At 40.2% G+C, this 24380-nt stretch overlaps 1 protein-coding gene and 1 pseudogene across 2 annotated transcripts in view; one reads left to right on the forward strand and one right to left on the reverse strand.

Annotated features, from left to right (window-relative positions):
• C2H4orf45 (chromosome 2 C4orf45 homolog) overlaps positions 1-24380 on the reverse strand; it is a 130669-nt gene that overhangs the window by 81746 nt on the left and 24543 nt on the right. The window lies entirely within an intron of this gene.
• Positions 20674-21394, forward strand: LOC104677988 (annotated as a pseudogene). Its single transcript, XR_004053569.1, has one exon. The product of XR_004053569.1 is annotated as a proteasome activator complex subunit 2 pseudogene (transcript).

Genomic DNA, 24380 nt, shown 5'->3' on the forward strand with positions numbered 1-24380 from the left:
CAGAAGTTTGAGGTAGCAGTGAGCTATGATCATGGCACTCCAGCCTGGGCAACAGGGTGAGTTCCTGTCTCTAAAAAAAGAAAAAAAAGAAAGAAAGAAAAGGACCGAACTACAATGTGTGTTAATAGAGTAGGGGAAAATTCCATCCTTGAAGCAAATGTCTCTTTCTGACCTCTTCTCTGCAGGTTTTTTTTTTTTTTTCTTTTTCTATTACTGGGATTCTCTGCAGTTTCATTGTCTCATTTAGTTCCTTCATTTATTCTTTCACTGATTTATTCATTTATTCAACATGTACTTATGAACAGCTACTACATGTCAGGCACTGTTCTGAGTGCTTGGAATATAGCAGTGAAAAAAACAAAGGCCGTTGCCTTTATGAAGCTGGCATTCTTTGAGGTGCTAGAAATAAACAATTCTTCATCATCTGGATTATCACCATAGCCTCCTTAACTAGTCTTGGCTCTAGTTTCTCTCCTTTCTAATCCATCTTCTACACAGCTGTCAAGAGTGATTTAAAACTCAGATAACATTAAACACTTCCTTTCCTTAAAAACATGAAATCATTTTCTCCAGCGCTTGGAAATTTGTTTCCATTCAGATGTCTCAGGATTGCAGAATAGTGTCTTCCTAATCTGACCATAATACCGTCCATAACCTTTTCTCATTGTGAAACCAAAGCCTACAAGGCTTATTGTAAATGCTTCCATCTATGGAGAACATATCTAATCCCCTCAAGTCAAAATTAAACATTCAGCACGATGTAGTATGGTAGTTTCATTGAATTTCACTTCTTCTTTTCTATATCAAATTTACTGGATCTTCCTCATTTGTAAGCTCTTGGAGGATAAGAGTTGTATCTTATTTATCTCTGTTAATTCTTAATGGCCAGCACCGTGCTATGAACATAGGAGATCCACAAAAGAAATGCATGTTGAATAAATAAGTGAATTGTTGATTGAACACAGGAATTAAAGAGTTCCATTATAAGACTGAAGATATATAAAGTCATATTGGGTGAGAGGCAATCACTTCTTTAAATTTCCAATGAGCCACTTAATTTCTAGAAATGCCTTAAAACCCTCCTATTCTGGGATTTATGTTAAGATCCTTAAGTGTAAGGTCAAAGGAAGAATTGCTTTTCACTACATTTATTTTTAAGACTTAGAAGGATGAGAGCTCACAGGAATATTATTTCATTTTATAATATTGCCTCATGAGGTCAGTCCTCAATTTCAGTGACCGGATGGAAACCCATCAAAGAAATAAATCAAAAGGAATCAAGTGGACCATGGAAATGAGTGTTTCAATAAGTATATTTGATAATCTGTTGACACCATAGGCATAATTTGCCCATTGAAGATGTGCAGTGCAGAACAGCTGGGCTTGTCAGGGGAATCAAGCCAAGGTAAAGGCCAGAGGGTGGTGGTGGTATTCGAACCTATGAAATGAACTCTAATGGGCATGTCTGACATGTGCACATGGGGGAAGAAAAAAGGAGATACTGCTAGAGATTAATTACTACAACTGCTAATGTGAATAGGCTCTCCAATTCTGACATTTATCACAGAACGGACTCATGGCCTGGAAAATGTTTAAATGCTGCATTTCAATTCAGTTGGTACAGTTATGCAATGGGTCTAACCATTGAAAGAATTGAAAGGCTCGGTTTGTCAAATTTCTGAATGAGCTGAATAAACAGCAGGCAAAAGCATCCTTGCTACATACCTTAGTTCTATTCTCAAATGATAAACTTTCTCATTTTTTTCATTTTCTTTTTAATAAAGACAGGGTCTTGCTGTGTTGCCCAGGCTGATCTTGAATTCCTGACCTCAAGTGATCCTCCTACTCTGGACACCCAAAGTGTGGGGATTACAGGCATGAGCCCCTGTGCCTGGACTTCGGTATTATTCTTTTTATTTTTTGTAGTCAAACTATCCTGTGGACAACCTGAAGGCATTAGGGGCAGTGATTACTAATCAAACTGCTTCCAATAATAAACTCTTGGGATTATTGTGTCAATTAGGTAACTGATATAATTATGCCTCAAATTATAAATTGGAATTCGGTCACAACGAATTAGAGAATTCACCTGACACTTATGCACAGTTTAACTGATGGCTTAAATAATATATTTGGCACCTTACCACGTGCCCAATACTGGCTCAGTGTGAACAAAGGTCATTATGACATGGCCTCTGTTTTTCTGGTCTCCCATACAATCTAAAGACCATGCTCACCTCCTTTAGAAAACATTTTCTGAGCCGGGCATGGTGACTCACGCCTGTAATCCCAGCATTTTGGGAGGCTGAGGCAGGTGGATCACGAGGTCAACAGATCGAGACCATCTGGGCCTACATCGTGAAACCCCATCTTTACTACAAATACAAAAATTAGCTGGGTGTGGTGGCATGTGCCTATAGTCCCAGCTACTTGGGAGACTGAGGCAGGAGAACCGCTTGAACCCTCCTGGGCAGAGCTTGCAGTGAGCCGAGATCGCACCACTGTGCTCCACCCTGGCAACAGAGTGAGACTCCATCTCAGAAAAAAAAAAAAAAAGGGAAAACGTTTTCTATCCTTCATGGCAAACATTATTATTCACTGAAACTTTAAAGTACAATTTGATCTGTTTCATTTGTGTGCTGAGGTTTCCTAGCCATTTCGTGAGTATGTGTCTTGTCTCTTTGCTTGACAGTTAACCCCTTATTAGTCCCTATTAGAGACTCACACTATGTCTCATTTGCTTTGGAACATCTTTTGCATTCTGGACAGTGCAATGCACGAAGCCAATGCTTAGTAATATTTGCTGAAAGAATGACTGCTTGCTCATTAAATTTGCTGATGTAATCAAAAATGTAAAATTCCATAGTTTTCCTGTTTAGTAGAGAAAGAAGGCAGAATAAAAAATTTTGTAAATATCCTTGGACTTTTAGTTGAAAAGTAAAACTGACCCTCTTGACAAAATTTTGCAACCAAGTGACTCTCCACGTGTCTCCTGAAAGGAAAACCTAAGTAGATAACAAATAAATTACATTTTCTTTATTTTGGCTTGCAATTTTCCTAGCATAAATATGCATGATACAGTCAATTTTATTATAAGAAACTCTCACTATTCACATAGATAGGCTCTAGCTATTTCATGAAAAAAATTAGTAAGATTTGTATATATAGAACTACTAAAAATCCATTTGAGTGCTGCAAGTAATAGGAAATCCATTGCAAAATTGATTAAACAATAAAGGAAAATTATGTCCCATAATAAGATCTTCTGGGGCAGGAGGAGGAATCTGGGGCTGCTTTCTTCAGTAGCTCAATGATGTCTTCAGAATCACAGGCTTTTCCATCTGTGTGCACTGCACCCTCCCCTTACCTCGGGCAAGTTCCCCTAGAGGTCCCTAGGAGGCTGTCACGGTTTCAGGTTCATAGGCAGATACAATGATGTTCAAGAGGGTGTGTGTATGTTCAATCAGTGGGGAAGCCCTTCCTAGAAAACCTCAGATCAATTCCTCTCTCATTCTGTTCACCAGGATTGAGTCATTTGCCTCTTCCTAAAACCAAGCACTGGCAAGGGAACTGGAATTTCGATGACTGGCTTGGATGATTCAGAATTTCATCCTGAGTCATGTGAGGTCAGGGTAGACATCCAAATAAAAAATGGAGGCTCTCTGGAAAGGGAGAAGAGTGTGCTGGCCTCTGGGTAATCAGTTACAAAGCAAAAAGGAAAACAGTCCTCAGAGTAAACACACACAAACACACATACAGACACAAGGCAACTTTTTACTGCTGGTGTGCGATTTACTTTTAAGACCACATGAAATTATTTGAAGTTACTTCTTTTCTCCTCTTTGGTCTTCCTTTCTAGCTAAATCATAATTAGTTTGGTGTTTGTACTATGGTACTTGTGGATATGGCTTTTGTTTTGTTTTGCTTTGTTTTGTTTTGAGATGAAACTTCGCTCTTGTTGCCCAGGCTGGAGTGCAATGGCACAATCTCAGCTCATTACAACCTCTGCCTCCTGGGCTCCAGCAATTCTCATGCTTCGGCCTCCGAAGTAGCTGGGATTATAGGCATGCACCACCACGCCCAGCTAATTTTGTAATTTTAATAGAGACAGGGTTTCACTATGTTGGTCAGGCTGGTCTCAAGCTCCTGACCTCAGGTGATCTGCCCGCCTCGAAAGTGCTGGGATTACAGGTGTGAGCCACCACACCCAGCCAAGGATATGGGTTTATACTAAAGCAATGCCAAGAAATGGAGGCAAGCCAGGGGCTCAGTCAGAAGCTATCCTCACAAAATGCAAGGGATAGGGCAATTATTGGTATTCTTCCATATTCAAGCTCTTTAATTGCTGTTGTTATTGTTTAGAGACAGGGTCTCACTCTGTTGCCCTGGCTGGAGTGCAGTGGCACAATCCTGACTCACTGCAGCCTTGAACTCCTGGGCTCAAATAATTCTCCCACCTCAGCCTCCCAAGTAGTTGTGATTACAGGCATGGGCCTCCACACTTGGCTAATTTTTTAATTTTTTTGGTAGATATGGAGGACTTACTATGTTACCCAGGCTGGTGTCAAACTCCTGGCCTCAAGTGATCCTCCCACATCGGCCTCCCAAAGTGCTGGGATTACTGACATGAGCCACTGTGCCTGGCCTCCATAATCAAACTCTTTGATCTAGAGCAGAGGTCAGCACATTTTTTTTTTAAAGGCCAGATACTAAATGTTTTAGGCCTACAGGTCATACATACAATCTCTATCACAACTCCTCAACCCTATCATTGCAGTAGACAATATGTAAACCAGTAAGTGTGGCTGTGTTCTAATAAAACATAATTTATGGACACTGAAATTAGAATTTTATGTAGTTTTTATGGGTTGGGATTTTTCTTTTAATTTTTTTCAACCACTTACAAAGTGAAAGCCCACTTTTAGCTGCATAAAAAAAGGTGGCAAGCCAGATTTAGTAAACCAAGGCATGGTTTACTAAATCCTGATCTACAGCAGTTTTCATATTTGTCTTTTATCTTACACCTCCTTCTTGCATATTTTAGATATGAATGAAGCTTCTCTATTTATTAGACTTAATTGATTACATAACTGCAAAAATAAGTATTTCATTTAAACGGACTATTCTGTAGATTCATAAAAGAGCGTACTTTTTATTTGTACAATAAGAGGTCCCAATGGAGAGTCTTGCTTGACTCTACATTGCCGGTGTCAGTTTGGCCCCATATCATTTCTGCCTTTGTGTTAATTGGTTTTCTCATTATTAGAGTTGTATAAATGACCAGTGAGAAGATGTGAATATAAATTAGATTTGCCAGCACAATAAAAAAATAGAAAAGTGGGGAAGACAGTAAATCATACAGATAGATTGGAAATAACATTAGGTAAGAATCACCCTGGTTTTACCCACACTGGAAAGAGCTGAGAGGTATGCATTGCTGTTTTATTGCTCTGAGTAATGATGGTAATTATGATGTAATCCACAGAGCACAACCAACACTGGACGGGGTGGAAATAGTGCTCTCAATCCTCCACTCTATAATAATATGGGTTGTAAAACATATGTACCATTAAGGCCAGGCGTGGTGGCTCATGACTACTTTGGAAGGCCAAGACAGGAGGATCACTCGAGTCCAGGAGTTCAAGACCAGCCTGGGAAACATAGTGAGACCCTGTCTCTACAAAAAAATTAAAAAATTAATTGGGCATGGTGGCAACCACCTGTGGTCCCAGCTACTTGAGAGGCTGAGGCTGGAGGATTGCTTGAGCCCAGGAGGTCAGGAATTTGAGCCTGCAGTGAGCCAAGATCGTGCCACTGCACTCTAGTCTGGGAGACAGAGTGAGACCCTGTCTAAAAAAAAAAAAAAAAAAAAAGTACCATTGACTTAATACTGGCTTTGCTTCAAAAAGAGAAAAGAAATTTACCACTTTAAGTGTAGGCATTGATAGCAAAGAGCATCACAATTATAGACAAGTTAAATGTAATTTATGAAAATGACACTTTTAGCCTGGATGAAATGTGGCAATTCCCTAGATAAACAGTACATTAGGAAGGGCTTGTCTATTTCTCGATGGCAGTAAGTGACTTCAATTTAGGCCAGGGTAATTTAGACCAGTAAGTGGTATTTCTCAACCTTGTAAATACATAATAAAAGGAAAATAGCTAAAAGTATGCTGTAAGAAAAACATGTGAACCTGCTATCTGGATTATTGAGAAATATTTAATTGTGGAAAGCAAGTAAGCCATAATCAACAGATAGATAATCTTTACATTTTTTTGCTATCTCTTTTGTAAAACCTTTGCCCTTCTCTACTTTAAGACACCCAGGGAATTGGCTGTGCTTCCTGATCATGGAGAAGACTGAAATAAAGTGACTCTTCATTCCAAAAACGGTTTTCACTATGCTGCAGCACTTAGCTTGTAAAATGAATTTATAAACAGGTGAAATAGTAGGTGGGTAAAGCCACATGAGGGTAAAGATTTACAAATTAAATTTATTTATCTGAATATTCTTACTCTGAGGATTTATTTTCCCATCCCTGTAAATAAACATTTTTTTTTTTTTTTTAAGAACCTACTTGGTATAATAGAAAGAGCACTTGAACAGGGAAAAATGGCAATTAAGATTTTGGTTTTGACCTTGCTGCCATTGGCATAGAGAACTTGGGAAAGTCATTTCATCTTCCTTGGTTAACTTCAATGTCTTTCTTTTTTTTTTTTTTTAAGCCAGCTGTATTGAGATGTAATTGACATACAATAAATTGCACATATTTGAAGCATACATCTGTACATTTTTACATATATGTACACACATGAACAGGGTCATCAGATTTAAAGTACAGAATTCCCAGTTAAATTTGGATTTCAGATAAACAATGAATCATTTTTAGTATAAGTATGTCCCAAACATTTACATGGTACATACTTATACTAAAAAATTTATTCATCTGAAATTCAAATTTTACTGGCCACTCTATGTTTTTATTTGCGAAATCGAGCAGCCCTATCCATGGATTCTCACTACAGTTAAGATCAAGAACATATCTGTCATTTTTCCCATACCCAGGCAATCACTTTTCTGCTTTCTGTTACTGTAGATTAGTTTACGGTTTCTAGAATTTGATCTAAATGGCATCAAATAATACAGTAAGCACCCTCTTTTGTCTGGCTTCTTTTTTTTTTTTTTTTGAGAGAGAGTCTTGCTTGGTTGCCCAGGCTGGAGTGCAGTGGCGCAATCTCCGCTCACTGCAACCTCCGCCTCCTGGATTCAAACATTCTCCTGCCTCAGCCTCCCTAGTAGCTGAGATGACAGGCGCATACCACCACACCTGGCTAGATTTTGTATTTTTAGTAGAGATTTGGTTTCACCATTTGGCCAGGCTTGTCTCAAACTCCTGTCTCAAGTGATCCACCCAACTTGGCCTCCCAAAGTGCTGGGATTACAGGAGTGAGCCACTGGGCCCGGCTTGTCTGGCTTCTTACACTAAGCATAATTATTTTGAGATCATCCGAATTATAACATGTAACAATAGTTTATTCCTTTTTATTGCTGAGTAATATTCTATTGTACAGATATGTAACATTTACCTGTTGACGGACTTTGGGGTTCTTTTCAATTTGGGGCTGTATAAAACTGCTATGAACATTTGTGTATAAATCTTTTCATGGACATTTGTTTTCATTTATCTTGGGTAAATAACTAGAAGTGCAATGGCTGGATCATATGGTAGATGTATAAATTTGTAAAGGAACTTCCAAATTTATTCAACAGTAGTGTCATTTTTACATTCCCACTAGCAGTGTATGAGAGTTCTATCTTCTCCATATCTTTGCCAACACTTGGTCTTCTTAATTGGTGCATTCTAATAGGTACGTAGTGATGCCTCATTGCAGTTTTAATTTGCAATCTCTAATGACTAATCATGTAGAGGATCTTTTGCTTATTTGCTATCCACATATTTTCTTTAGTGAAGTGTTCAAATATTTTGCCCATTTCTTAATTGCTTCATCTTCTTATTGAGAGTTAAGCTTTTTAAAAAACTTTTATTTTAGGTTTGGGGGTACATGTGCAAGTTTGTTGTACAGGTAAACTCATGTCATGGGGGTTCGTTGTACAGATTATTTTGTCACCCAGGTACTAAGCCTAGTACCCAATAGTTACTTTTTCTGCTCCTCTCCCTCCTCCCATCCTCTACCCTCAAGTAGGCTGTTGTTCTCTTCTTTGTGTCTGTGAGTTCTCATCATTTAGCTACCACTTATAAGTGAGAACATTCAGTATTTGGTTTTCTATTCCTGCATTAGTTTGCTAAGGCTAATGGCCTCCAGTTCCATCCATGTTCCCACAAAAGACATGATCTCACTCTTCCTTATGGCTGTGTAGTATTCCATGTTGTATATGCACCATGTTTTCTTTATTCAATCTATCATTAATGGGCATTTAGGTTGATTCCATGTCTTTGCTATTGTGAGCAGTGCTGCAATGAACATTTGTGTGCACGTGTCTTTATGATATACTAATTTATATTCCACTAGTTTTATACCCAGTGATGGGATTGCTGCATCAAATGGCAGTTCTGTTTTTAGCTCTGTGAGGAAGTGCCACCCTGCTTTCCACAATGGTTGAACTGATTTACACTCCAACCAACAAGTGTTCCCTTTTCTCTGCAACCTCGCTAGCATCTGTTATTTTTTGACTTTTTAATAATAGCGATTCTGACTGGTGTTAGATAGTATCTTATTGTGGTTTTGATTTGCATTTCTCTAATTATCAGTGATATTGAGGTTTTTTTCATATGCTTCTTGGACACATGTATGTCTTCTTTAGAAAAGTATTCTTGTCACTTGCCCACTTTTTAATGGGGTTGCTTGGTTTTTTCTTGTAAATTTGTTTCTGTTCCTTATGGATGCTGGATATTAGACCAAGAGTATTTTATATGCTCTGAATACAAGTCCTTTATCAGATATGTACTTTGCAAATATTGTCTTCTAATCTGTGCTTATACTTTCATTTTTGAAATTGTCTTGTGAAGAGCAGAAGTTTTTAATTTTGATAAAGTTTACTTTATTAATTTATTCTTTAATGGATCATGCCATAGGTGTTATACCTAAAAACTATTTTGTCAAAAAAAGTATTTTTTGTAGAGATGGGATCTCATTATGTTGCCCAGGTTAGTCTCAACTCCCGGCCTCAAGCATGAGCTACTGTGCCCAGTCTAAATAATCTTTGTTTAGGCCGGGTGCGGTGGCTCAAGCCTGTAATTCCAGCACTTTGGGAGGCCGAGACGGGCGGATCACAAGGTCAGGAGATCGAGACCATCCTGGCTAATACGGTGAAACCCCGTCTCTACTAAAGAATACAAAAAACTAGCCGGGCAACGAGGCGGGCACCTGTAGTCCCAGCTACTTGGGAGGCGGAGGCAGGAGAATGGCATGAACCTGGGAGGCAGAGCTTGCAGTGAGCTGAGATCCGGCCACCGCACTCCAGCCTGGGCGACAGAGCCAGACTCCGTCTCAAAAAATAATAATAATAATAATCTTTGTTTAATCCAAGATCACAAAGATTTTCTCCTATGTTTTCTTTTAGAAGTTTTATAGTTTTAGGTTTATACATATAGGTCCGTGACCTTTTTCAAGTCCATTTTTGTATATAAGAAGAGATATGAAGGTCAATTTTTTTGTATATGTATATCCAGTTATTTTAGCACCATTTGTAAAAGACTATCGCTTTTCACTAAATTGCTTTTGTACCTTTGTTTTAATGATACATAACACTACACACACACATACACATGCATACACACACACAGTGTTGTTAACTGGGTACCTATGTAAAATGCATTTCTTACTGTGACTGCAGTCAGAAAAGTTTGAAAGGTACTGCTGTGATGGTTACCTGAATTACTTTTTTCTCTCTCTCTGGTCTCCTAATCATTCTTGTCTATCACTTCCATATATTCAGTCCTTCCTGCTTCTTCAATTTCCACTGTTCCTCTAAAACGTCATTTTCTGTGGAAGCACATTTACGATCACCTCAGGAAACCATTGTTTTTGCTGTTCCTTCCATTTTTTCCTCCCCTCTGCCATACAGAGAAATGATAAAACATTTTATTTCTCCCTGCCAAGTTTATAACACTCTCTGTGTAATTCACCCTGTGACCTTTCATTCAATGTTTCTTGTGGTTTGCAATTGGTTTACAGCAAATCATTTCCTTTTTCATTTGTTTTGCTTTATTGGGAGACAGCATGATGTGGAGAAGAGAGAATGGGCCATACTCCAGCTAAACCCTATTTCATAATAGGCTCATAACCTTCTTCAAAACACCATCTCTCAGGCTCAGTTTCTTTATAGGAAAAATAAAACCACATCTAACAACCTCATATATTTGTTGTAAGAATTAAGTAAGGTATTGTATGTAGCATATGTGAGGCATGTCTAGTCCTATACTGGGCACATAATAGATGCCTGATGATAGCTATTATCACCATATTATGTACCTTCTAGCCACTTCTGTTATTTCTGTCACTTTCCCTCGTGTCCGTTATCTTCTACTATGCTAATGCTATTGTAGGCTGTACAGTATGGCGCCTCCGATAATTAAAATCAGTGACCTGAACTACCCTTGTGAGAAATGTTTAATGATTGTACACAGGAAGTGTCATGGTGCCAAAGAGATGAAAGAGATCAGATTTCATTTCACTCTATAAAAGAAAGACATTTTTTCTTCCACAAAAGAGGGCTTTAAATCTCCTTCCCATTATCAAGGTAGACAGAAAAATACTCCTCTTTAAAGAGAACACAGCTACTAGAAATGCTAAGCATTCAGCTAACACGGTCAGAATGGTAGCTCAAACTACCATTCCCTAGGACGTAAGAGGCAAAAATAAGATTTTAGTGAAAAGATAGTGGTGCCCAAGATGGCCGAATAGGAACAGCTCCAGCCTCTAGCTCCCAGCGTGAGCGACACAGAAGACGGGTGATTTCTGCATTTTCAACTGAGGTACCGGGTTCATCTCACTAGGGCATGTTGGACAGTTGATGCTGGTCCGCGGGTGCAGCCCCACCAGGGAGAGCTGCAGCAGGGCGAGGCATCGCCTCACCTGGGAAGTGCAAGGGGGAAGGAAGTTCCTTTTCCTAGCCAAGGGAAATTGAGACACACAACACCTGGAAAATTGGGTAACTCCCACCCTAATACTGCACTTTACCAAGGGTCTTAGCAAACAGGCACACCAGGAGATTATATCCCACACCTGGCCTGGAGGGTCCCACACCCAAGGGGCCTCCCTCATTGCTAGCACAGCAGTCGGACATCTAACTGCCAGGCAGCAGCAAGGCTGGGGGAGGGGCGCCCACCATTGCTGAGGCTTAAGTAGATAAACAAAGCCACTGGGAAGCTCGAATTGGGTGGAGCCCACCACAGTTCAAGGAGACCGGCCAGCCTCTGTAGACTCCTCCTCTGGGGACAGGGCATAGCTAAACAAAAAGCAGCAGAAACCTCTGCAGATGTAAAAGTCCCTGCCTGACAGCTTTGAAGAGAGCAGTGGTTCTCCCAGCACGGAGGTTGAGATCTGAGAACGGACAGACTGCCTGCTCAAGTGGGTCCCTGACCCCTGAGTAGCCTAGCTGGGAGACATCCCCTACTAGGTGCAGACTGACACATCACACCTCACACGGCTGGGTACACACTGAGATGAAGCTTCCAGAGCAAGAATCAGACAGCAGCACTCGCTGTTCAGCAATATTCTATCTTCTGCAGCCTCCGCTGCTGATACCCAGGCAAACAGGGTCTGGAGTGGACCTCAAGCAAACTCCAACAGACCTGCAGCTGAGGGTCCTGACTGTAAGAAGGAAAACTAACAAACAGAAAGGACACCCACACCAAAACCCCATCAGTACGTCACCAACATCAAAGACCAAAGGCAGATAAAACCACAAAGATGGGGAAAAAGCAGTGCAGAAAAGCTGGAAGTTCAAAAAATCAGAGCGCATCTCCCCCTCCAAAAGAACGTAGCTTATCACCAGCAACGGAACAAAGCTGGACGGAGAATGACTTTGACGAGTTGAGAGAAGAAGTCTTCTGTCGATCAAACTTCTCAGAGCTAAAGGAGGAACTATGTAACCAGCGCAAAGAAACTAAAAACCTTGAAAAAAGAATGGATGAATGGATAACTCGAATAATCAATGCAGAGAAGACCTTAAAAGAACTGATAGAGATGAAAACCATGACACGAGAACTATGTGACAACTGCACAAGCTTCAGTAACCGACTCGATCAACTGGAAGAAAGATTATCAGTGATTGAAGATCAAATGAATGAAATGAAGTGAGAAGAGAAATGTAGAGAAAAAAGAGTAAAAAGAAATGAACAAAGTCTCCAAGAAATATGGGATTATGTGAAAAGACCAAATCTATGTCTGATTGGTGTGCCTGAAAGTGACGGGGAAAATGGAACCAAGTTGGAAAACACTCTTCAGGATATCATCCAGGAGAATTTCCCCAACCTAGTAAGGCAGGCCAACATTCAAATTCAGGAAATACAGAGAATGCCACAAAGATACTCCTCCAGAAGAGCAACTCTAAGACACATAATTGTCAGATTCACCAAAGTTGAAATGAAGGAAAAACTGTTAAGGGCAGCCAGAGAGAAAGGTCAGGTTACCCACAAAGGGAAGCCCATCAGACTAACAGCAGATCTCTCGGCAGAAACTCTCCAAGCCAGAAGAGAGTGGGGGCCAATATTCAACATTCTTAAAGAAAAGAATTTTAAACCCAGAATTTCATATCCAGCCAAACTAAGTTTCATAAGTGAAAGAGAAATAAAATCCTTTACAGACAAGAAAATGCTGAGAGATTTTGTCACCACCAGGCCTGTCCTACAAGAGATCCTGAAGGAAGCACTAAACATGGAAAGGAATAACTGGTACCAGCCATTGCAAAAACATGCCAAAATGTAAAGACCATCGATGCTAGGAAGAAACTGCATCAACTAATGAGCAAAATAACCAGCTAATATCATAATGACAGGATCAAGTTCACACATAACAATATTAACCTTAAATGTAAATGGGCTAAATGGTCCAATTAAAAGACACAGACTGGCAAATTGGATAAAGAGTCAAGACCCATCAGTTTGCTGTATTCAGGAGACCCATCTCACATGCACAGACACACATAGGCTGAAACTAAAGGGATGGAAGAAGATCTACCACGCAAATGGAAAACAAAAAAAAGCAGGGGTTGCAATCCTAGTCTCTGATAAAACAGACTTTAAACCATCAAAGATCAAAAGAGACAAAGAAGGCCATTACATAATGATAAAGAGATCAATTCAACAGGAAGAGCTAACTATCCTAAATATATATGCACCCAATACAGGAGCACCCAGATTCATAAAGCAAGTCCTTAGAGACTTACAAAGAGACTTAGACTCCCACACAATAATAACAGGAGACTTTAACACCCCACTGTCAACATTAGACAGATCAACGAGACAGAAAGTTAACAAGGATATCCAGGAATTGAACTCAACTTTGCACCAAGCGGACCTAATAGACATCTACAGAACTCTCCACCCCAAATCAACAGAATATACATTCTTCTCAGCACCACATCGCACTTATTCCAAAATTGACCACATAATTGGAAGTAAAGCACTCCTCAGCAAATGTAAAAGAACAGAAATTATAACAAACTGTCTCTCAGACCACAGTGCAATCAAACTAGAACTCAGGACTAAGAAACTCAATCAAAACCGCTCAACTACATGGAAACTGAACAACCTGCTCCTGAATCACTACTGGGTACATAACGAAATAAAGGCAGAAATAAAGATGTTCTTTGAAACCAATGAGAACAAAGATACAACATACCAGAATCTCTGGGACACATTTAAAGCACTGTGTAGAAGGAAATTTATAGCACTAAATGTCCATAAGAGAAAGCAGGAAAGATCTAAAATTGACACCCTAACATCACAATTAAAAGAACTAGAGAAGCAAGAGCAAACACATTCAAAAGCTAGCAGAAGGCAAGAAATAACTAAGATCAGAGCAGAACTGAAGGAGATAGAGACACAAAAAACCCTCCAAAAAAATCAATGAATCCAGGAGCTGGTTTTTTGAAAAGATCAACAAAATTGATAGATTGCTAGCAAGACTAATAAAGAAGAAAAGAGAGAAGAATCAAATAGATGCAATAAAAAATGATAAAGGTGATATCACCACCAACCCCAAAGAAATACAAACTACCATCAGAGAATATTATAAACACCTCTACGCAAATAACCTAGAAAACCTAGAAGAAATGGATAATTTCCTGGACACTTACACTCTCCTAAGACTAAAGTAGGAAGAAGTTGAATCCCTGAATAGACCCACAACAGGCTCTGAAATTGAGGCAATAATTAATAGCCTACCAAGCAAAAAAAGTCCAGGACCAGATGGATTCACAGCCAAATTCTACCAGAAGTACAAGGAGGAGCTGGTACCCTTCCTTCTGAAACTATTCCAATCAATAGAAAAAGAGGGAATCCTCCCTAACTCATTTTATGAGGCCAGCATCATCCTGATACCAAAGCCTGGCAGAGACACAACAAAAAAAGAGAATTTTAGACCAATATCCCTGATGAACATCAATGCAAAAATCCTCAATAAAATACTGGCAAACCGAATCCAGCAGCACATCAAAAAGCTTATCCATCATGATCCAGTGGGCTTCATCCCTGGGATGCAAGGCTGGTTCAACATACATAAATCAATAAACGTAATCCAGCATATAAACAGAACCAAAGACAAAAACCACATGATTTTCTCAATAGATGCAGGAAAGGCCTTTGACAAAATTCAACAGCCCTTCGTGCTAAAAACACTCAATAAATTCAGTATTGATGGAATGTATCTCAAAATAATAAGAGCTATTTATGACAAACCCACAGCCAATATCATACTGAATGGGGAAAAACTGGAACCATTCCCTTTGAAAACTGGCACAAGACAGGGATGCCCTCTCTCATCACTCTTATTCAACATAGTGTTGGAAGTTCTGGCTAGGGCAATCAGGCAAGAGAAAGAAATCAAGGGTATTCAGTTAGGAAAAGAAGTCAAATTGTCCCTGTTTGCAGATGACATGATTGTATATTTAGAAAACCCCATTGTCTCAGCCCAAAATCTCCTTAAGCTGATAAGCAACTTCAGCAAAGTCTCAGGATACAAAATCAATGTGCAAAAATCACAAGCATTCTTATACACCAATAACAGACAAACAGAGAGCCAAATCAGGGATGAACTCCCATTCACAATAGCTTCAAAGAGAGTAAAATACCTAGGAATCCAACTTACAAGGGATGTAAAGGACCTCTTCAAGGAGAACTACAAACCACTGCTCAGTGAAATAAAAGAGAACACAAACAAATGGAAGAACATACCATGCTCATGGAAAGGAAGAATCAATATTGTGAAAATGGCCATACTGCCCAAGGTAATTTATAGATTCAATGCCATACCCATTAAGCTACCAATGACTTTCTTCACATAATTGGAAAAAACTGCTTTAAAGTTCATATGGAACCAAAAAAGACCCCGCATTGCCAAGACAATCCTAAGCCAAAAGAACAAAGCTGGAGGCATCATGCTACTTAACTTCAAACTATACTACAAGGCTACAGTAACTAAAACAGCATGGTACTGGTACCAAAAACAGAGATATAGACCAATGGAACAGAACAGAGCCCTCAGAAGTAATACCACACATCTACAGCCATCTGATCTTTGACAAACCTGACAAAAACCAAGAAATGGGGAAAGAATTCCCTATTTAATAAATGGTGCTGGGAAAATTGGCTAGCCATAAGTAGAAAGCTGAAACTGGATGCTTTCCTTACTCCTTATATGAAAATTAATTCAAGATGGATTAGAGACTTAAATGTTAGACCTAAAACCATAAAAACCCTAGAAGAAAACCTAGGTAATACCATTCAGGACATAGGCATGGGCAAGGACTTCATGTCTAAAACACCAAAAGCAATGGCAACAAAAGTCAAAATTGACAAATGGGATCTAATTAAACTAAAGAGCTTCTGCACAGCAAAAGAAACTACCATCAGAGTGAACAGGCAACCTACAGAACGGGAGAAAATTTTTGCAATCTACTCATCTGACAAAGGGCTAATATCCAGAACCTACAAAGAACTCAAACAAATTTACAAGAAAAGAGCAAACAACCCCATCAAAAAGTGGGCAAAGGATATGAACAGATGCTTCTCAAAAGAAGACATTCATACAGCCAACAGACACATGAAAAAATGCTCATCATCACTCGCCATCAGAGAGATGCAAATCAAAACCACAATGAGGTACCATCTCACACCAGTTAGAATGGCAATCATTAAAAAATCAGGAAACAACAGATGCTGGAGAGGATGTGGAGAAATAGAAATACTTTTACACTGTTGGTGGGACTGTAAAACTAGTTCAACCATTGTGGAAAACAGTGTGGTGATTCCTCAAGGATCTAGAACTAGAGATACCATTTGACCCAGCCATCCCATTACTGGGTGTATACCCAAAGGATTATAAATCATGCTGCTATAAAGACACATGCACACGTATGTTTATTGCAGCACTATTCACAATAGCAAAGACTTGGAATCAACCCAAATGTCCACAGTGACAGACTGGATTAAGAAAATGTGGCCCATATGCACCATGGAATACTATGCAACCATAAAAAGGATGAGTTTGTGTCCTTTGTAGAGACATGGATGCAGCTGGAAACCATCATTCTCAGCAAACTATCACAAGAACAGAAAACCAAACACTGCATGTTCTTACTCATAGGTGGGAATTGAACAATGAGATCACTTGGACACAGGAAGGGGAACATCACACACCGGGCCTGTCGTGGGGTGGGGAGAGCGGGGAGGGATAGCATTAGGAGATATACCTAATATAAATGACGAGTTAATGGGTAGAGCACACCAGCATGGCACATATATACACATGTAACAAACCTGCACGTTGTGCACATGTACCCTGGAACTTAAAGTATAATAATAAACAAAAATTTTTTTTAAAGATTTTAGTGAAAAAAAAATTAGTGAAAAAGTTTAATGAAAATTTAGTGAAAAAAGAAATAAATAAAGGCTCTGTGAATGCTGATGGGGACAAGAACATTCTAACCTATACCAGATAAGAAAATGCTGGACACAGAAAAGGAACTTAGACTGATCCACAGACTTTTGAGTCATCACCAGCTGAGTCCATTTTGGGTTTTTTTGTTGTCGTTTTGTTTTATTTTTTGAGATAGGGTCTTACTGTTACCCAGGCTGGAGCACAGTGGTGCAGTCTTGGCTCACTGCAACCTCTACCTCCCAGGCTCAAGTGATCCTCCCACCTCTGCCTCCCAAGTAGCTGGGACCACAGGTGTGTGCCAACACACCTGGCTAATTTTTTGTTGCATTTTTGGTAGAGATAGGGTTTTGCCATGTTGCCCAGGCCAAGCTGAGTCCATTTTGAAGAGGAACTAGAGATTATCTGAAGCTATTCTGTGTTCTTCTTTTTTTTTTTGTCTCGGCTCACTGCAACCTCCGCCTCCCAGGTTCAACCGATTCTCCCACTTCAGCCCGAGTAGCTGTGATTACGGGCCCACGGCACCACGCCCTACTAATTTTTGTATTTCTAGTAGAGACGGGATTTTGCCATGGTGGCCAGGCTTATCTCGAACTCCTGACCTCAGGTAATCCGCCTGCCTTGACCTCCCAAAGTGCTGGGATTACAGGCATGATGTATTCATTAGTTTTTTGTTAAATGTTAAAATAATCAAGAGCCACTCTATGAATTCCTAGATTCCTAGCCTGGGTAGACTCTACCTCATTATAAATAATAATGGGAATTCTGGCACCTAACATGGTTGTTCTATTTTTGCACTGGGTCACAATTTCAATAAATTTACTCACTTTTATTTATACACAGTAAGTTTCAAGCTGTTTTCTACCATAATTAATTCATTATTATTCATCCTATTAATTATATGATCTGATATTAAAGCTACCAGGTCAAGAGTGGTTTGTTTTTCTGTTTGTTTTGTTTTGTTTCGTTTTTTTGAGATGGAGTTTTGCTCTTGTTGCCCAGGCTGTTTAATTAATACTTCCTTCCAGAAACTTAGCTTAAAAAAGACCATCAGCTGGGCACAGTGGCTCACGCCTGTAATCCTAGCACTTTAGGAGGCTGAGGCAAGTGGATCAGGAGGTCAGGAGTTCAAGATCAACCTGACCAACATGGTGAAACCCTGTCTCTACTAAAAATACAAAAATCAGCCAAGCATGGTGGTGCAAGCCTGTAATCCCAGCTACTCAAGAGGCTGAGGCAGGAGAAGCCCTTGAACCCAGGAGGCAGAGGTTGCAGAGAGCTGAGATCATGCCATTGCACTCCATCCTGGGTGACACAGCATGACTCTGTCTTAACCAGACTGGCCAACATGGTGAAACCCCATCTCTACTAAAAATACAAAAATCAGCCAGGCGTGGTGGTGGGCATCTATAATCCCAGCTACTCGGGAGGCTGGGGCAGGATAATTGCTTAAACCTGGGAGGCGGAGGTTGCAGTGAGCCAAGATCACACCATTGCACTCCAGCCTGGGCAACAAGAGCGAAACTCCATCTCAAAACAAAACAAAACAATAACAACAACAAAAAAAACCCCATCAACTAGCGTGGTTGGATATATGGATGTTCCAAGATAATATTAATCTGTGTTTTAACAAGTCTACAACTATACTTTCCGATGGAGCAGCCACTGGCCACATGTGTTATTGTGGCTAGTCCAAACTGAGATGCTATAAGTCGAAAGTACACACAAGATTTGACATACTTAGTACAAAAGAAAGAATGTAAAACATTTTGTTAATAACTTTCAATATTGATTTCATATTAAAGTGATAACTATTTGGATTTATTGGATTAAACAAAATACATTATTAAAGTTATTTTTACCTGTTTTAATTTTTTAAGAGGGAGTTTCTCTCTGTTGCCCAGGCTGGAGCGCAGTGCCGCAATCTTGGCTCACTGCAACCTCCATTTCCCAGGTTCGAGTGATTCTCCTGCCTTAGCCTCCTGAGTAGCTGGGACTACGGGCGTGCACCACCACGCCCAGCTAATTTTTGTATTTTTAGTAGAGACAGGGTTTTGCCATGATGGCCAGGCTGGTCTTGAACTTCTGACTTCAAGTGATCTGCCTGCCTTGGCCTCCCAAAGGCTGGGATTACAGGCATGAGCCACCGCACCTGACCCTCTTTTAATATTTTAATGTGGTTATTAGAAAATGTTCAATTATGTATGTGGTTCGAATTATGTTTCTGTTGAACAGTGTTGGTCTGAAGTTTAGAAACTTGTGAAATTCTACAGTAATTAAAGCTGGTGGGCCGGGCTCAGGTGGCTCAAGCCTGTAATCCCAGCACTTTGGGAAGCCGAGACGGGCGGATCACAAGGTCAGGAGATCGAGACCATCCTGGCTAACCCGGTGAAACCCTGTCTCTACTAAAAAATACAAAAAACTAGCCGGGCGAGGTGGCGGGCACCTGTAGTCCGAGCTACTTGGGAGGCTGAGAAAGGAGAATGGCGTGAACCCGGGAGGCGGAGCTTGCAGTGAGCTGAGATCTGGCCACCGCACTCCAGCCTGGGCGACAGAGTGAGACTCTGTTTCAAAAAAAAAAACCAAAAAACCAAAAAAAACAAAAAACAAAAAAAAAAAGCTGGTGGATAATTATAACTGTGGCTCATTAGGATTTGGAAAACTTGTTGCAATATTTGTTAAAGAGGGAGAGGTTTTTAGTGTACATAACTGGCTGAAGAGTCAGACAGAAGCAGTATAGAAGGGTCATTCAGAAGTCCAAAGTGAAACCAATTTGAGCAACCATGTTTATGCAAGATGAAAAGCTAGTGGCTTTCACCTGTGGGAAAATGTACCACACCCTGCCAATGCAATGTAAAGTTCGACTTGTTACTCATCCCTGAAACCTGCCCCCCAGCTTTCTATAGCTAATTGCTCACAGTTGGATCCCTTTTAAAGTGAAATTACACTCCCTACAGGATATGTTGTACATGCTGACATCCAAGTTTCCAAGGTTTTCATTCAACCTAAGACTCATTTTTGGTCATATTACAGCTTTGAACAAAATACTGAACATGAAAAAGCTGAATTGAAGATGATACTAAGTGGTGACAGATAGAAATCCCCAGGATGCATCCTGATTGTGTCAAAGAGATACAAAAGAAACTTAAAAACAGAGGTTTTAAAGTCAGAGCAATCACAGATTGCCAATAACTTACTAATAATACATAAATGTAAAACATGTCAAACACAGGTAGGACAGCCTCAGGGAAGCTGAGAAATTGGGGAGTCAAAGTGGCAAGCATTGATAATGTCCACCCACCACAAATGAGGGCTGAAGTTCCTCCCTTTGAGAGGCAAAGCTCAAAAGAGAAGGGTGAGGATTGGTAAAGTTATTACAGTTTAACGCCATTAAGCCAATGGCTAACGTTGTTTTCCCTAGAATGCCAATGTTGTTCTAATATTGTTCTGTGAAAGTTTTGATGCCAGCAGTATTTTCTTCTAAAATGTATTTAAAATATATTTAAGAATATGGTAATAAGGAGGCCAGAGATCTAGCAATTGAAGCAGCATATGGCCAAGCCGTGTGGGGTGCGCCTGAGAGGGGAGGCTTGTAAACAGGTGGAGATCTTCAGGCAGAATCTTTTCCAGGAGGCTGAGGAATTCCTCTATAGATTCTTGCCACAGAAAATCATATACCTGAATCAGCTCTTGCAAGAGTACTCCCTCAATGTGGCTGACCTGACTTCCCTCCGGGCCCCACTGGACATTCCATCCCAGGCCCTCCACCCAAGGATGATGAGATGGAAACAGATAAGCAGGAGATGAAAGAAGTTCCTAAGTGTGGATTTCTCTCTAGGAATGAGAAGGTCCTGTTCCTGCTTGCCCTGGTTAAACCAGAAGTCTGGAGTCTCAAAGAGAAATGCATTCTGGTGATCACATGAATCCAGCATCTGATCTGCAAGATTGAAGATGGAAATGATTTGGGGGTAGCAATCCAGGAAAAGGTGCTGGAGAGGGTGAATGCCATCAAGACCAAAGTGGAAGCTTTCCAGACAACCATTTCCAAGTACTTCTCAGAACGTCGGGATGCTGTGGCCAAGGCCTCCAAGGAGACTCATGTAATGGACTACCGGGCCTCGGTTCACCAGCAAGATGAGGCAGCCTATGGGGAGCTCAGGGCCATGGTGCTGGACCTCAGGGCCTTGTATGCTGAGAGGTTTATCATATCAGCAGCGGCAACCTGCAGAAAATTGTCAACCCAAAGGGTGAAGAGAAGCCATCTATGCACTGAACCCAGGACTAGAAGGAAAATAAATGACCTATATGTTGTGTGGGGAAAGAAAAGAATATGGTAATTACATAATAACAATGTAGTTATCAGTAAAGTGTCTTTAAGAAATGGTATATTTCACCTGGCACATTGGCATGCGCCTGTAGTCCCAGCTACTTGGGAGGCTGGGGTGGGAGGATTTCTTGAGCCTAGGAGCTCAAGTCCTGCCTGGGCAACATACTGAGAACTCCCTCTAAAATAAGTAGATACAGTACAAATTTTAAAAAATAAATGCTATATGTGAGGTTTCCAGGACATTACCTATGGGATCATCTGATACATGCCAGCCTCTTTCATATACACATTGATACCTCAGTATCATACACCTGTTACTGTGACTCAGTTTTTTATCTGTAAGGTGAGGGATAACATATCTACATCACAGACTTTTGTAAGAATTGAGATAATTCGGTCGGGCACGGTGGCTCATGCCTATAATCCCAGCACTTTGGGAGGCCAGGGCGGGTGGATCACCTGAGGTCAGGGGTTCAAGATGAGCACATGGTGAAACCCCATCTCTACTAAAAATGCAAAAATTAGCCAGATGTGGTGGCACACGCCTATAATCCCAGCTACTCAGGAGGTTGAGGCAGGAGAATTGCTTGAACCTGGGAGGCAGAGGTTGCAGTGAGCCAAGATCATGCCACTGCACTCCTGCCTGGGCAACAGAACGAGACTCCGTCTCAAAAGAAAAAAAAAATTGAGATAATCCATGTAAAGAATTATGACAGTGCCCATTTGAAGCAGCTGGTAAATGTTAGATGATGATGAACTAGTGTTGTACATATATTTAATGATCACTATGTTCATTTTCATGTCATAATTTTAATACACATTTATAAAGTGGATCAGTTGTTGACTATTCTTAAATAATTAGTAAATAAGACAATATTGCATTGTCTTCTTTAATCCAGGAATACAATTTATTTCATGAATTCCATTCCTGTTAAGCCTTTTTAACACATTATAATTGAAAAAATATTGCTGTGGTTATGTAGCCAGGACTCAAGAAGCATTCAGTAAAACCATGAATGAAGTGAATTTGAGAAACACTGCATTAGGCGTTCGATCATTCAATATTTTCATTCTGCTTTGAGTCTATAGCAGTGGTTTACTGGGCTCTCAAGAGAAAAAGCTATGGTTTTAGCATTTACCAGTTTCTGTGGTATAAACATTTCCAACATGGTCAATGTCAAACTATTGTGTGATGTCACTGAATACAAAGTTGGAAAGAGATGATAATAATTGGTTCTCTCAAGAAGGTACAAACAGCCTCCCACACACCACTCACATAAATACTTTGCATGATTATAGCACGGCTTCTCATACAGTGTTCATTCATTCATTATACCAATGGTTCTGCAAATGTGATCCCCTGACCAACAGCACAAGCATCATTGGGGAACTTACTAAAAATGCAAAATCTCAGGGCCCATCTCCTATCTCCTAAAAAAGAAACCATGAAAATGAGGCTTAGCAATCTGTCTTAACAATCCCTCCAAGTGATTTTGACACATAATGTTTGAGGACCCCTGCCCTATGCTCTTGCTGTTGTTTCTGAAGGGGAAGAAGTGCCAAGTAACTTCTAACATTTATTAATTAGTGTACCAAGACTAGCCATGTTGGTGTTCTCATTCTTCAAAGCATCTAATTATGGACTCTGAAATTGCAATTTATATATTCCTAGAATCAACAAAGGACACCAAGCTGCTGCTCTTTTGCATAGAAAGGTAATTTTATCTTCAAATGTCCCCATGTTTCAGTTGCTATTGAGAGGCTCTAATAAGGATTAGTTAAGAGTTCTACTGGCTTGGCTCAGTGATTCATGCCTGCAATCCTAGCACTTTGGGAGGCTATGGCGGGCAGATCCCTCAAGCCCAGGGGTTTGAGACTAGCCTGGACAACATGGCAAAACCTCATCTCTGTTAAAAAAAAAAATGCAAAATTACAAAAGTTAACCAGACACAGCGGTGCACACCTGTAGTCCCAGCCACTTGGGAGGCTGAGGTGGGTGGATCACTTGAGTCTAGGAGTCTGGGAGGTCAAAGCTGCAGTGAGTTGTGATGGCGCCATTGTGCTCCAGCCTGGATGACAAAGGAGACTTTGTCACAGTAAATAAATACATAAATAAATAAATAATAAATAAATAATAAAAATTAAAACAAAAACAAAAACCACTGCTTGTGATTTCTGGTTGCTTCTGCAGCAGAGACCATGGGCAAAATCCCTATGCTGAAATAAATATGTGCCCTGATATATTAGCGGGCATGTTGTTAATCTACTTTGTATGGTTGGTTGGTTGGTTGAAAATCACATAAATACAGCCCTAAATTCAGTTATACTATACACAGTATTGGCAGAGATACATGGTTTCCAGTATGTTCTAAGGGAGCTTTGGATTGGTGCAGCCTTCAGAAGTCAGCAGGTATGACTTTGCATTCTGTGTGGGGCTCCCCTTCACAGCACATGTTCATCCACTGACAAAATATTTCCAGTAACAAAAGCACATTCTATTTTTGGACAGGTCTAATTATTCTTCCATACATTGAACTAAAATCTGCCTTCCTGTAACAGTCACACAGTAGTCTGAATTCTGAATTCTGGTAAAGAATCCCCGTCTCATTTAAATAGCCCATCAGATCCCAGGAAAGGCTCACTCTAGGCTCTTTTGCAAATTAGGCTTCCCCACTTCTTTCAGGCATTCATGTAACAACATTCCCAGGCTCTGCACCACCCTGCCTCTTGATGCTCTTCAATTTATTAACATCTGGTTAAAATGTGGCATGCATAACCAAAAATAATGCTACCATGTGACCCGATCGGGGCAGCATTTGTTTCTGGAACACAGCTCTCTGTTAACGCAGCCTGTTATTGTATCAGCTTTGTTGGCAACTGAGCTAACCTCTGGGCACATCTCCAGTCTGCAGTCAGCTCCATGCTCCACACC

This window comes from Rhinopithecus roxellana, chromosome 2 (genome assembly GCF_007565055.1).
Source record: "Rhinopithecus roxellana isolate Shanxi Qingling chromosome 2, ASM756505v1, whole genome shotgun sequence".
Classification (NCBI taxonomy): domain Eukaryota; kingdom Metazoa; phylum Chordata; class Mammalia; order Primates; family Cercopithecidae; genus Rhinopithecus; species Rhinopithecus roxellana.